Below are 15,837 nucleotides of genomic sequence, written 5' to 3'. Positions count from 1 at the left end.
TGTTGTCTTGTTGAAATATAGCGCGAGGAATATACTGAAGAGAGAACGACTACTACTAAACACCATACATACACCTCCCTCGTCCACATACCTCTGCGGAACTTCTAACAAATTGGTACATGTTGAAAGGTACGTGTTGTGAACCTGACGTGAAGTTTCTGTGTTCCGTCATCAGTTTTTCTAAGTATGAGTGAAGTGTAATGATTGAGAGAGAATAACTATCGTTTTAGGCCTGTTCTCTGTGACGAGACTTTTTGACGGGTAGATCGGCCCGCATTTGCGCCTCGAAGTTGGGAACATGGGCAGAGATGAGTGGGGGGAATTGTCCCCCCACCCCCAGTGTCAAAAGTGCAGTCGACTAATCTAATGTATGTGAATATATGAATTCACATCATCGTGCCCCCCAGACTTCCGAGTCTATCGCCGCGTAATGGTTGGGAACCAGAAAAAACTACTGGATTTCTCCGGGCGAGGGGGGATTTTCTTTTGAGAACTCATTTTCAGTCTTTAAAAAAAAAACTCACCTAAACAGTCAAGACCCCCCCCCCCACGAAGATACGGGGGAGGGGGGTCAATGGCGGAGCCTACTGATCTAACGTATATGTATAATCCAACGTCTATATATGAATTTCATCATCGTGTCCCCCCCCCCCGACTTTTGATGCCCGATATAACAAAATATGACGCCCCGACGGTTGGATACAAACCTTCTGTTTTATATATATATTAGCACGTGCATCCATATTAATGTAAATGTTCATTAGCCGAATCCACATTCGTTAGCCGAGGCAGAAAAATCAAAAAAAATCGTCGTCAGCCAAAAATTTTAAACCAAGGTATCATTGTACAGGTCATCATCATCAACCATTTTCAATCCAAATTGTTACTTTGACTGTCGCACCCATAGCCCCCCACATCCTAGAGCAGGGCCCCTAGGCTGGGATCTTTTGCGGGCCTCTTTATGATGAATTTATAGCGTGAAAAAGCAAAAAAATGGTGAAAATCGTCCCGGGCTCCAGGGCTGGAGCCTTGTCAGCCCACCCCTTGTGGGGGCCATGGTCGCACCCGCACGTAACATCCCAGGGGAAAAGGTCAGAAAGCCCAACCGGCCACATTGGAAAAGAGGCAGATTGGCCCACCGGCGCCCCATGTAAATTGCGCCCCCATTTGGTGCTCTGGTACCAACTTTTGATTTTATATGTCATACATGCAAAAGCGGCGCACGATTTTGGATTGTTTGTACTGTCTGCACATGGTTTTTTTTTAATATATCTGTAGTATTTTTTGATGTGGCACACACGGCGTGGCAAATTGCAGCTTTGACTGTCTCACCCGCATGTGGCTCCTCAAGAAAAAGGACAAGAGACCAGCAGACCGTTCGGAGGTGCAGGAAATAGCAAGAACAACAAGATTGAATGTCGACAAATCAAATAACTTCATACGTAGTCAAGAATAACGCGCCGATTGAGGCCCTTGTCGCGAGACGTTCATTGTTTTCCTTGATGAGAAGCGATGTTCCCGTCTTTTATAACAAATTGTTCTCTCATATCCACAATAGAAGTTCTTGGGGGTGGGGGGGGGGGTGTCTCCCTTCGCGGGGCGTGTTGGGGCGCTGTGGACCGCGCCGGTGGGGCCTTGTCGCGGGTGTCGGGACGGAGGGGGAATCGCACTCGCAGTGCTGTCCTGAATTTGTCGAGCGGTGTGCCCGGGGATTGGGGGTATGGGTCTGGGGGTGTGGTTGTGCTGCTTGGGGGGTTGGCGGGGTGTTGGTCCGAACTAGGTGTGCTTTCCCGGCCGGCTTGCCGGTTGAGTTTTCCCCGGCACGCCCACGATCTCACGATCAATCTTATATCGCAAAAGCGACAGAGCCTGGGCGTACTCGGTTCTAAACTAAACTAAACCATTTTCAATCCACTGCTGGATGAAGGTCACCTCTAAATTTTTCCATGTCATTCTGCCTGATGCTTTAGCCAACCAGTTGACTCCAGCTACTTTTCTGATCTCATCGATCCATCTTGTGTGGGAACGTCTTCTCGGACGTTTAACACCAAGGGGGTATCAACCCCTGAATACTTGTGATCCATCCGTTGGCCTGTCTTCTTGCAATACGTCCAGCCCATTTCCATTTTAAACGTTTAATTCTCTCCATGATATATACCTGTTTGGCTTCTTATCCAAGTAATTCGTTTTCTGTCTCCTCTTGTGATGCCTACTGTACAGGTATCCCTCGCTCGATGTGTTTTCACTATAACGTGATTTTGGAAAATTAGTGTAAGGTATAGTAACCTACGAAATTTAGCCTGGAGTTTGATTTCAATTCTGGAGGATGGTGTTCAGATTGAAGATTCGACGTGGTTGATTCTGTTGTAATGACAAAATCTAATGTGTTTGAGGATCTACAACAGATATTAGACCAACGTGGATAAAATGCTGAAATCCAACTCATCAGAGTTCACTGATGAACTTTTTTGATGACATTGACAATGCAATCAGAATTTTAAGAAAATGATTGTCATATTTACGAGGAATATTCGAGATTCTCTGCTGCCTTTTTGCAACAGTTTTTGTACGAACGAAGAATGCTGCTTATCATCTGAATCTCAACTATTTCCTTTCAAAGTTATCAGCTGTCATCCCGAGCTCTTCAGGAGATAAAGATCTACACTCACGAGAACCAGTCCATAAATTAAGAACAGCCGGAAGTAAAAATAATTTGCTAAATTCAACTGCATGGCGGAAATATGTGAGATTTATCTATAAGTAAAAAATATTGAATTATTGAATTCATTCGCAAACTTTTTTTTTGCTGCTGGAGTTGACTTTATTTTCCTGTGAAGAAACTGCCCCCATTCCTATCTTACCCATGTTAAACTCAACTTACTTTACGCGATTTAGTCTTACGCGATTAATTGGTACCGGATATTCATCGCGCCTGTTTCTTAACCATTTAAGCAGTTTTTAAAATTTTTCTGATCCACATTATAAAACTGCCTCAGTGGAAATCACTAAACCTTCTTACATTGCCACTTATTTTCAAGAAGAATATTTTTTTCGATTGCGTCAGCTGATAAATGCTCCCCCCTCAATACAAAAATAATAAAACAAGGAAGAGAAAAGAACTGTTACTTTCGCTGTAAGTATAGTCGTGTACTACCTCAAAGAGAAACGGAAAAAATCCTTTCTCTCCCCTTCTGTTATCAGATTTTGAATAAAAGCTGACTCCACCCTATTGGCAGTTGATTAACTGGACTGGAAAGGGGAACGTGTTATCAGGAGAAGAAAACTTACAACGGCATCTGGGCTCGTCAATGCCAAAATAAGAGGGTTTTAAGAACCCGAGATATTTCGGGAATTCCAAAATAAAGCGGATCAAGTTAGACGAGATATTAAATGTCACAGTTTTGCAGACTTATTGCTGGTACTCCAACGATACATCACCGAAATTACATATCATTTATTTTTAAATAATAAATCAGTATGTTCTATCACTCACAATCTAGTTCAAATATTAGGGCCCTTTCACACGGAGCGGATGCGGATGCGGACGCGGATGCGGATGCGGGTCCGGAAGAAGTTTTAACAATTGGAATATACTGCGCCTTTCAGACGAGCCGAAAAATCTCCGCACCTAGGAAATGTTCATGCGGGTCCGGACGTCGTCCGCATGTGTCAAAACCTAAGTGCGGGCTCCGCATCCGCACATAGAAGTTTTGACAATAGGTTTATTCGGAGCTATTCAGACGATGCGGATGCGGAGCGAATTCGTCCGCATCTTTGGGTACTTTTTGAAGGTGATTTTTCACGGAATTTTTTTTAATTATTTGCCATAATGATAAAATGACCATCATAAAACACCATATGATGGTCCCTGCTCATTAATATAATGTACCTACATACGTCTATCCCTTTGTTTCGTTCTGAGATTGAGATATAGCAACTTTAACTGCCTTTTGTCCATACTTTACAATTTTATACAATAAAACCTGCCAACAACGGCCACTGACGGAACAAAAATGATAAGCCGTTCTGTGCATTACGAATATTTAATTGACTACATACTTTAATAACTTTTAAATTTAATTTAAAAATTTTAATTTTTTTCTTTTTAAATTTTTAAAATTATTTAAAAATATAAATATCTGAAATATTATTTTAAATATTTGTTATTTTTTAAAATTTTTAATCTGTTAATTTTTTTAAACTTTAAAAAAAATACTTTTATTAAACAACGTTATCCACATACGGTGTTCACTCAGGGCCGGATTAAGACGTTTGAAGACCCTAGCACTTGAATATTTTTGGTGGTTCCCCGATACCTACAAGTTTATTTTACTCAATATTCAGTCTATAAACTTGAAAAAATGAAATTTTATATTTCAGAAATGACTCATCTAAGGATGGAATTTCACTATAAAAGGTTTATGAAAGTTATTTTATAAAACTTGAAAAAAGCAACTAATAAATTTATCGGTTGCATTTGCTCTAATGCAACCGATAAATTTATTAGTTGCTTTTTTTTAAATAATTGTTATAAAATTTTTATAGTGTAATCCGGCCGGGATTATACTATAAAGTTTTATAAAAGAACTTTTATGAAAGTTGAAAAATTCAACCAATAGGCGCATCGGTTGCATTCCAGAAAATGCAACCGGTGCACACACACACACACACACACACACGCACACACAGTTTGCATTCAAAAAATTCAACCAATAAGATAATATTGGTTGAATTTTTCACGTTTTATCAAAGAGCTTTTACAAAACTTTTATAGTGTAATCCTGGCCTAAGACAGAATTGTGATGTGAATATTTCTAAGCACAGACATTTTGGTCCCCACCCCTCCCCTTTTTTTCTACTTGCAAATTCTTTGATATCTCCTGAATTTTTTTTTTAGGAACATATTAGTTTCGGATGTTTTTGAATTGGATTTTTCGAACATTGGATGTTTTCGGAATTTTTCTTTCATATTTTTCCGGAAAGACAGATTTGTTTTCAAAATCTTTTGAAAATATTTTAAGACATTTTCTCCCATCGACTACTTGTGAGGATCGGAATGAAGACATCTTTATTCCCATATTCTATGTGGCTCTAGACTAAACCACCAAAGAATACCTCTAGGCTGCATATGGGCACTGAATCAGGGGTGAAGGAGAAAAACAGTTACAAAAATTGCGAAAAAATAGTTTTTATGCACGAATTTCAACCTAAAGATGCGGGCGAAACACCCGCATCTTCAGTGCTCGTGTGAAAGGGTATGCGGACCCGCTTCCGCATCCGCATCCGCGTCCGCATCCGCATCCGCTCCGTGTGAAAGGGGCCTTAGTTCGACACGCGCGGAATCTTTAACCGGAAAGAATTTCGGGCAATTTTCTGCTTCTCACAGCCGGTTGGCGTAATGCGGTGACACGCTATGCAAATGAACAGAGCGTTCCCCCATTCCCATTGGTCCGATCGCTACCGATTGCCGGAATCGGAAACACCAAGAAATGTTTCCCGTTCGAAACCTGAAAAGTAAAAAGTTGAAATTCAGGATTTTAACCAAGCGGAGACGACGCAGGTTTCTAGAATCGGAAACACGCACGTACTATGTGCACACCCTTAAGCCGGGTTTTCCACGCCGCGCGCACTGTAGAAACCTGCTCCTAGGAAAACCTGGCTTAAAGGTGCGATTATAGTGCACGCGTGTTTACGATTCTGGAAACCCGCGTTGTCTTCTATTGGTTAAAAACCCGAATTTCAAGCTAAAAAAAGTTGAAATTCTGTTTTTTAACCAGAGACGACGCGGGTTTCCAGAATCGGAAACGCCTGCACTATAATCGCACCCTTGCAGTCTAGTTAGATTACTTACACAAACAGGTATTAGCGATTCGATAATAAAGGTGTTGTACTGTATTTAGAGATTGGGGTTCAACCCATGATTGAATATCCATCATTTCAATAGGAAGCGATTTTCAATCGAAGAACAACCTCATTTGTTTCTCTTTTTAAAACAAGAACCCCGTTTTTTTTGTTTTTTTGAACGACAGATTGTAAAACTTCCTGCATTAGGGACTGTTTATATAACTTTATATTTTTGCCATGCTTCCAAGCACACAAAAGTTCGAAAATTAGAATTTTTACATGAATCTCAAACCGAGCACGATTGGGGTCTTACACACTCCCGACACCCCTGAATTTAATTCCCATTACTTAAACTGAGCATTTAGATTCTATCACCATGCACAAATCAGCGACGTAAAATGAAACATATATCAAATAAAAATACAAAATAAGAAATTAATCCTCAAGTGTGTCAATTAATGTTTTGTCGAAAAAGAACTTTTAGGTGCAATATAATGCACAGATAACTATAATGCCTAATTGCCTGCCAGAGAGCTATATAATTTCTAATAACCTGCTAGAGAGTTACACAATGGTTAATAAACTGCAGCGAACTATACAACCCCGAATTATCATAGCATAAACTTGTACCCGATTCGTGAACCCAAGATCGCTCAATATTTGCCACTCTATCTCGATAATACCTACAAGAATTTTAGGTTTATCCCCCCCCCCCAAGGGAGTAGCGAGGAGGGGGGAACTTGGGGGTCTGGTCCCTCCGAAATGTGAGAAAGTGGCCGAAAAAGAGGAAAAAGGTGGCCAAATCTATTGTTCTATCACTTTGGTCCCCCCCCCTCCCCAGAAGGAAATTTCTGGCTACGCCTCTGATTCCTCCTCTGATCCACAATATTTTTGAGCGCTCTCAATATTCTCAATAACTTCACGCCTTAGCATATTGCACTTCATATCACTTGGAGTTTGATAACGCAAAAGTCAGTTTTAAATCTTCTCTTCGAAGTAATTCTAATGTATGACCCCTCAAGCGAAGACAAACATGGGAAAGAAAAGGAAAAGAAGATTTCGAGTGAAAAACGTGCTTTTATTTTTACTCGCATCAAAAACTTCTCAAGGTTACATTCTTATCTCAAATCAGCGTACACACCTTGGCAAGTGAAAGAATGATGTTTGTATTTCTTTCATAGAACTTCCAACGTAATATTACGTTAGAAACATTGGACGGATTAATGATTTTGATTGAATTGAAAAAATTTTTTTTTCTTGGTTATATAGTATTTGTGTGTTTATTATTATTATTTTTGAACTCGGCCACACCCAATTTAAGCAATGTACGCTTGCAGATTTCTTGCACAATGCAAACACGCGTGAACTTGTTAAAACAGTTATAATGATGGCAGCAATCAACTAACGCCGTCCATGTACGGATCCTTTCAACATACACAGTCTGTCCAGTGGGAAAGGTGACTGATAAGAAATAAATAAAAGACAATGTTTATTTTTTACTTACTCTAGCTTTTATTCAAAATAGACTTCTTGGGAGTCAATACAGCACTGGAAGCGGTTGTAAAATTTTTTGAAGCACCCCTGAAACTCATTCTTTGGAATTGCCTCGAGAATCGCGGTCGTAGCCTTCTGGATGTCTAAAATCGTGTCGAAACGCTTTCTTTTCATTGCCAATTTTAGTTTTGGAAATAGCCACAAGTCGCATGGAGCTAAATCAGGTGAGTACGGTGGGTGTTCCAGCACCACAATCCCTTTTTTTGGCCAAGAAAATGCGCACAATCTTGCATTTGTGAGCCAGTGCATTGTCGTGCAACAACGACCATGTCCCTTGTTCTTGATATTCGTATCGAACTCGAACAATTCTGGCCCATAAACGATTTAAAACACCCACGTAATAGTCACCATTCACAGTTTGCCCTTCTGGTAAGGCTTTCTTATGGATAATTCGTTTAGAATCAAAGAAAACAGTAAGCAGCGTCTTGATTCGGCTCTTCTACAAACACACTTTTTCGAGTTTTGGAGATCTTGGACTCTTCCATTCCGAGCTTTGGCGCTTTGTAAATGGTTCGTATTGAAACCGTCATGTCCCATCACCTGTTACAATGGTTAACATGAAGTCTGGATGCGTATTAGCAGCTCTTTGCAAATCTCTGCTGTGCTCCCCTCTGCAATCTTTTTGATCGTCCGTCAGTGTGTGTGGTACAAAGCGAGAACAAACCTTCCGTTTGCCCAAATTTTCCGTTAAAATTCAGATGAATAGTGAATTTAGGAATTCCTGAGAGATCCTGAATTAGCCTGGTAGACGTACAATGGTCATTTCGACGAATTTCTGCCGCTTTTTGAACATTTTCTTCAATTCGAGCTGTCAATGATGGTCCTGGCCTTGGATCATCTTCAGTACTTCCCCTCCAGGACTTCCCCCATCATGAAATCTTGCATACGACTTGAAAACGTTCTTTCGACTCATTGCTTCATTACCATAAACAGTCTGAATCATTTAAAAAATTTCTGTGGCACTTTTACCTAATTTTAAACAAAATTTAATGTTGGCGCATTGCTTCACTGTTCCTTTTACGACCGAGACTCAGAAGGTACTGTCAATTGTCACGTGATTATAAATGAACTAGCGATGTTAGCGCTATGAAACTTTCACGAAAGATAGTCTAAATGTGTGAGTTGTTAAACCAATTATTTGCCCACAGATGGCGCTGGTAGTTACATGAATATAAAATCAGTCACCTTTTCCACTGGACATATATAAAAGGTTGAAATTTTCCATCTGCTTCCATGGCTTAGATGGTAGAGCACTCGTCCAGCAAGTGGGGGACCGGGGCTCGAGTCCCCGTGGAGAAGTGATGAATTTTTCCTTGTGTGTGTGTAATCTTTATCTCCACAAACAACCAGTCTTTCAATGAATCTTGTATAAATGGATTCTACAAAAGAAGTGTGTGACAAATATGTGAGATGATTATTTATATAGTCATAATTATCAAAAGTTAAGAAAATGATTTCAATCCCTGTGTGTGTGGTCTCGGTTTGAAGAACAAAAACTCAGGTAGGGGAATCCGGGGCAGAAAGTCCCCCCCGCTACGCCCTTAGGATACCTTAATCAACCGAAACCTCAAAACTAAAAAACTTCAAATTTAGGTTTTATAAATAGTCAATAATGACGCCGATTTCCAGAATCGGAAACAGGCGTACACTATGTTTGCACCCATATGCGGCGAAACCAGAAATCCACTTGCCTGACGAGTTTTTAATTTTTTTCTACACAGAAAAAATATCATTTTTCATTTTCTTTTTTTATTCTATTCATATGCGTATGACTAAGAATAAGAGACAATTACAAAAAATCATATTTAATTTTTAATATAAAATCTTAAAATTTGGTTTCACTTGTTAACTTTTCTGAAATTAGAATTTTTTTCAAAAGCTCTTATTTGAATTTTTTTGTGGATGGAATCTAAATAATCAACTTTTTATATAGATTATGTCACTGAACTAGATTATGTAATTAGATTACAAGATTATGTATCTAGCTATCATCAGGGCCGTCTTAAGAGTATTAAGGGCTCCCGGGCCAATTGATTTTTCTGAGGCCTTACCAAACAAGTTCTCGAAAATTTCAACCAGATCTCATTTTTGTGAGGCCCCTCTTCGCTTGAGGCCGGGCCCGGGTGGGCCCATGCCTTAAGACGGCACTGGCTATCATTACATATATAACTGTTGTGCTTGAAGCCATAGCGTTTGTGTTAGTTAAATGCTTACTTTTTGTTAGCGCCCTCTCGGGGCGAAGATAAGATGTCCGTGTCAGACACGGGCAAGTCAGGCAAGTGGTTAATAAATAATTAATATGTGATAATGTAATTAATTATGAAAAATTTCGATTAATGCTCATATTGCGGTTTAATTTCGAAAAAACTAAGTTTCATTGAAAGTTTTTGAACCAAAACTGAGATACCTCATTTGCTGAAAGGCTTAATAGATGGCAGCACCAATAGTAGTAAAGAGGATGTATTTCTCTTGGTCAGTAGGAAAATCATCTGCATAAAAAAGGATTAAATTTTCTGTGAGCGTGTGTGGAGCTACTCTCTAGGTAACTCTTTTGGTCACTCCCATGCTCTCACACTCTCTAGGTCACTCTTTCGGTTGCTTACTGACCTGGTTACACTTGTCATTCACACGCTTGCGCACGCTCTAGGTCAGTGTTTCTCAACCGCCGTGCCCAGACATTAGTCAAATTGGACCATGGGTGATTCACCGATTCATTTTCCTATTAGCCAAGTGTATGGCAGAGCAGGGCCGCAACTCGATATTTTTTCAGCCAGGACAAGCACACATTTTGGCGCCCCGTGCAGTGCTGTCTTAACGCATGGGCCCACTAGGTCACCGACCGGGGGCCTCAAGAGAAGAGGGACCTCACAAAAATGAGATTTGGTTGAAATTTTCTAGTATTTACCTGGTAGGGCCTCAAAAAAACCGCTTGGTCCGGGTGAACATGATGCTATTAAGGCGGCCTTTGCCCCGTGCAATGAATATCCATTAATTTATGAGTCGTCACCAGAGGCGGATTTAACGGCGGGCGAATCGGGCAAGCGCCCACGTCCCCGACTTCTGAAGGGCCCCAAAAAACCCAAACTTTACACTTTTTATAATTTAAGGGGCGCAATATTTTCTCTTGCACCCGAGGCCTTATCCGAACTTGTTTGCGGGAACTTACAGCCAGGGATTCTTGAGGTATGGGTCACGACCAAAACTTGATGCCCAGGGGTCTCCGAAATGGGCATGGGCGGAGATACGGGGGCGGGGGGCATTGCCCCCCCCCCCCAGCGTCAAAGGTGGAGTCGACTGATCTAATATATATATATATATATATATATATGTGTGTGTGTGTATGTATATATATGAATTGGCATCATCATCATCATCCCCCCCCCCCAGCAATAATGACCGTGCCCCCAGACTTCCAAGTCTATCACCGCCTATAGAAATGGGTCTACGAATCCACTTACTGTCCTGTTACAAATGCACTTATTGCGTTACTGGTTTCACTAATTTTTTAGAGCAAACAGGTTTATGGGTTACGGTTGAAAAAAAGTTAAGAATTTGAGTTAAAAAAAAAGGTGAATTTTTGGCGTCCCCTCTGGTGCACCAGATCCACATCCTTCAACCCAGTTGCAGCCCTGTGACCGGCTTTCTACTTACAAAAAAAAAAAATCAGTTTATCCGCGTTCCCCTAAATGTTAAAAATCACTGCTCTAGGTCACTCTTTTTGTCACTCACCGACTTGATCCCTTGAAAACTTTGTAGGTCAGGCATCTTCAGCTTGTTGCTCGCGAGCACTACGGTACTTCCTGAAGCACCCAGAGTTCTCGATGCTCGTGCCAGATTTCATGCTCGCGAGCACTTGATCAACGTCCCAATTGAACACCCTGTACAATTACCCATTTATGCCCAATGAATCGTTTTCAACCCATGAATAACTACTATTACTGCTACTGCTGCTTAACCATGCCTGCACCTTGCACACATTCCTCTACGAAATCTCTAACAAATCGGTACATGCCGGAATGTGTGCTCTGAGCGTACCTGGGGCCCTAACGTATTTATGTTGTCAGAATTATGATTTGTTTCGTGTTCTTGTTTATGCCATATATTGAAGTAAAAGTTGTAAATGCTTGAATTTTCATGTTATGTAAGTATGGTGTTGTATGACTGCCGCTCTCTGCAGAGAGAAATGTATTCTATGTAAAATATATCGGATTTTTCTAAGAGATTTCAAAAAAACCACCCCCCCCACGTAGGGTTACCAGGCAGGGCCGCAATTAGGGGGTGGGCAGGCGGATTTGGTGCCCCGGACGCTGAACCAGAAGGGGGTGCCGAATTCACCCTTTAACTGTTTCTTCTACATTACAAGGGGTGCCAAAATGCCGACTTGCCCCGGGTGACAAAATATCTAGTTGCGGCCTTGTTACCAGATTCGAAACCCAAGAAAGGAGGAAGCAGGAGCATCATTAGTGACGTCCCTTTCTCCAATTTTCACAACAGATGGCGCCACTATTCTGACTGATAAAACCGGCCACAACCATAATTTTCCCGACTAAAACAGAACCGCAAAAAAAAGAAAGAAAGAAACTAGGAATTTCGAAGGCTATTGGTCCGTCAATGGGAAAAAAATCGCAAAAACACTCATGTTAATGAAGATATATGTTGCAAAGTGGTATAAAAAATTTCTAAAAAAAAGAAAATGAATTCCGGAAACCTGAAAAGGAGGACAAAAGGGCGAATTTTCTGAAACGTAGGAGAACCAGGAGTCTGGTAACCCTACCCCTACAGAGTCCACACTCAGGACGTTTATATTAGAACGCTGTGCTCAGGACGCCCATCTTGCGTACACGACACCCATCTTAAGTTCACTTTGCCATTGTTGCGTAACCGCTATCAGTGGAAGTCATACATACTAAACAAGGAATTTATAATTGTTTTTTATATAAAAAAATAAATATATTAATATTTCTACACAGTTTCAATTTTGAAATCACTTCACCCGTAAAGCCCAGGCAACGCCGGGTACTTCAGCTAGTTCAAAATAAAGAACAGTTTTGTGAGTATCACAGTAACAAGAAAGTTTTTCCCTTTGAAAAATCTTCGGGTTCCGAGATGTTTAAGGTTTCCGTGGCGTTTGATCACGCGGAACCCCCAAAAAAAGCTGTCACGGAACCCTAGAGTTCCGCGGAACACCAGTTGGAAACCCATTGGAATATATAATGCCTGCTAGCGGTCTATATTCAAATATTTTAGAAATACTTCTCGTGCGAAAACTCGAATTCAGCCAGACGCAGGAATTTTTGTAATATTTAAAAATTTTAAAATGTGTTTTTTTGGCGAATTTGCGTGCACCAACCCCCGTAAGCGAGAATTTATTGCTTGCGTTTGAGAGTTAGTTCAGAGACGCGGCAAGCCCCAAAGAAAAGATTTAAATTGCCTAAAATGACACCATACATCCTTTTAGAATTTTTTTAGAATTTCTACGTACCTTTAGCATCCTTTTAGCATTATTCCTGGAGGGTAGGAAAGTGCATTGCAAGCATTTGTGGAGTCCCCCCTTTGGCCTCTTTCCTTATTTATTTACTGATTTATTTTATTTTCTTGGAGTGGATGCGGTGAAGTGTTCAGCAAAGTAGGGCCTGCAGGTTGGGAATCTCTGTGCCAATGGGAAACATGTACAGTAACGGATCTTTGAGAAAACTTTTAAACAGCTGGACTCGATGTATTATTTGCTTTACTTAGATATGTAAACCGATTAGAGAAATAAACGAAAACAAGACCTTTTTAAAAAACTAAATTTAAAAATTATACGTTTTTCTCTTAAATCTCGATACGAGTAGCATAAATAAGAGTACTTGAGATTCAAGCAAACTAGTAATGTTATGCTAATGAAATTACAGATTTTTAAGTAATTTATAATATGATTTTTTTTATACACCGGGTGCATAGGTAACAGGGCGTATGGCATTTTGTTGGCAAACTGTTGGTTTTGGGGGCATACTTTCAATTAGAAAAAGTATCCAAATAACGTGAATTACTCAGATATGTCATTCACGTTGCAAGGAATTGTATAGTTATTAAAATGAAAAAAATTAACTTTTTATATACCCTCCATGTGCACAAAAACCCAATTAGAAATTTTTTGCCCTGTCTCTCTCTCTCCTGATACCAACTAAAAAACTTCCACGTTTGTAAGTGCAATATTCACTGAGATATTCGAATCGAAAAACGAGGGAAAATTGGAAGAAGGTTTCGCATTTTTAATGCCGTTTCCCCCAAAATTTCCTTCGTTTTTCGAATTCGAATATCTCAGTGAATATTGCACTTACAAACGCGGAAATTTTTGTTGGCTTCAGGAGAGATAGGGCAACAACTTTTTCATTGGGTTTTTGGGCACAGGGTGTCCGTATAAAAAGTTACTTTTTTTTATTTTAATAACTATACAACCCGTGGCAGCATGAATGATAGATATATCTGAGAACTACACGTTATTTGGATACTTCTTCTAACTGGAAGTATGGCTGTAGGTTCGCCTAGGTTCTAACAACGGTTCTCCAGTAAAATGCTGTACACCCTGATACCTATTGATACCTATGCAGCCGGTATATTTATAATTTTTTGTAGGTATTTGTGTTCCTCAATATGATTTTTATACAACCAAATTCAAAATTCCATTGAAGTCTTTGTATTATTGTAATATTTTCTTTGGGGCATTTCGAAGTCAACTTCGTGGAAAAACAAAAATACATACCAATAGCGGGCTAAGTAACGAAAATCAAACAAAATCGAATGCTTCGAATGATTGAATTTTTAAAAAGTTTCGAATGATATCTAATAAATTTTTATAACGACCTGAAAAGTTTGTTCTCTCTGTTATCGTTTCAATTTTAAAATTTTAAATTTTCGATGTGCAAATTCAGGTGAAATAGCAAATGCACATTACCAGGAACACATATCAAACTTATTTAAAATAAATCTAACTTGTTTCTCAAAATGTGTGTCGTGGTTCCTAGGGGCTACGCCAACAAAGAGCGGCGAGTTGGAGATATTGACGTGTGTGGATATTCATGCTTTGAAGTTGTTCTTTTATGAATGCACAATGTCTGCTAAAATATTGTGTGGAGCTGTAGGTGAACCACGAAATAGGCAAGGTGAGCCGCGGATGACAAAAGTTTGAGAGCCATTGCCGTAACTTGATCATTGAAAATTTATCAAAAGTATTTGAAATATCGCATAAATCCCGAAATAACTCGTGTTATCTATGGCCGATTTTGTGGTGCACTAAAGTGTTGTGTCACGCCATTTGGGAACCATTGCTCAAAACAAACTCTCAAATTAGGTTTAAAAAAAAAGTGAGCAGTGTTCGGAGACACAACCTCCATTGTTTCCCGTGAATATTACACATCTATTTCATATTCACTTGAAGCTCCAGTTGAGCTTTTTGTTGTACAGAAAACAGTTTTCTTGCTACTTTCGCTATCACGTTTGAAAATATTCGATTATATTAAAAAGAGATTCCCTCCAACCTGGCTTTTTTTACCACACATCAACTCCGATTTTAGAGTCATACGGAAATTTCCAACCATTGGAGTTGGGTGGGACATGGAAGTGCCATGTAACATGTAGTCGTCCGAGGCAATAGTTAGGTATTAAAGAACTTGTTTTTTATGTTTTCACCCAGGATTCGAACCTGTGGATCTCGATGGCAACCTTCATGGAGGAAGACAAGATTCTTAGCACTGCACCACTTCGGTGCTAACCTGGCTGGTCAGTTGCGGGCCTATTTTTAATGAAATTTGACTGCTTTTACAAGGGGACATCAGTATCGATTGGTGAGGGACAATGCAAGGTTATGGTGTCGCAGGGAATTTTTCTCTAATAGGGTTGTTAATAAATGGAATAGCCTACCCCCGGAGGTGATAAATTGTAACACAATTGACACTTTTAAAAAGAAATACGATAAACATGTTGGGGTAAATCGAGAAGCTATCCATACTTAGAATAAGACAACCATAAGTATTCTTTATGGGCATTGTATAATATTTTATCATGTGTATATATTGTTTACAATTTTTGTTAATTGCATTTTTAATTGAGTTGCTGTATTTTTGAAATATATGACATCCATATTTTTATGGGCATCTTTTTATCAGCCACCACCTCGTTGGGCATTTTGCCTGTTGTGGCGTTGTATTTGTATTTGGATTAGGAAAGTGCAAGCTGATTTCTTCACTCTGATGCTGAACAATGTCTGTAAGCTCTTCTTACCAAACTGATTTGGATATCCTAGAACTTGCTTCAACGAGATCTATCCTCAGATACCCATTTTGTGTATATGTACTCGTAGAGTATTACAAGTAACTATAGATTGTGTTAAAATTGCTTGGACGTTATGAATTTTTAGACAGCTTTTTTTCTCTGCAAAAGATATCAAGAAAACAGATA

At 39.7% G+C, this 15,837-nt stretch overlaps 1 long non-coding RNA gene across 2 annotated transcripts in view; it reads right to left on the bottom strand.

The window, feature by feature from the left end:
• LOC149085418 (uncharacterized) overlaps positions 1-15,837 on the bottom strand; it is a 39,480-nt gene that overhangs the window by 6,630 nt on the left and 17,013 nt on the right. For both annotated transcript variants that reach the window (XR_016192844.1, XR_016192845.1), the window contains one exon: positions 7,349-8,777. This is a non-coding gene — a long non-coding RNA (uncharacterized LOC149085418). The remainder of the gene's footprint in view (positions 1-7,348; positions 8,778-15,837) is intronic.

The sequence above is a fragment of the Pholcus phalangioides genome, unplaced genomic scaffold, assembly GCF_987345545.1.
Source record: "Pholcus phalangioides strain wild (caught in Gottingen) unplaced genomic scaffold, Ppha-v1.0 ptg000007l_1, whole genome shotgun sequence".
NCBI classification, from domain to species: Eukaryota; Metazoa; Arthropoda; class Arachnida; order Araneae; family Pholcidae; genus Pholcus; species Pholcus phalangioides.
Note: the sequence above shows the minus strand (reverse complement) of the source record. Positions and strands in the feature narration are given on the sequence as shown.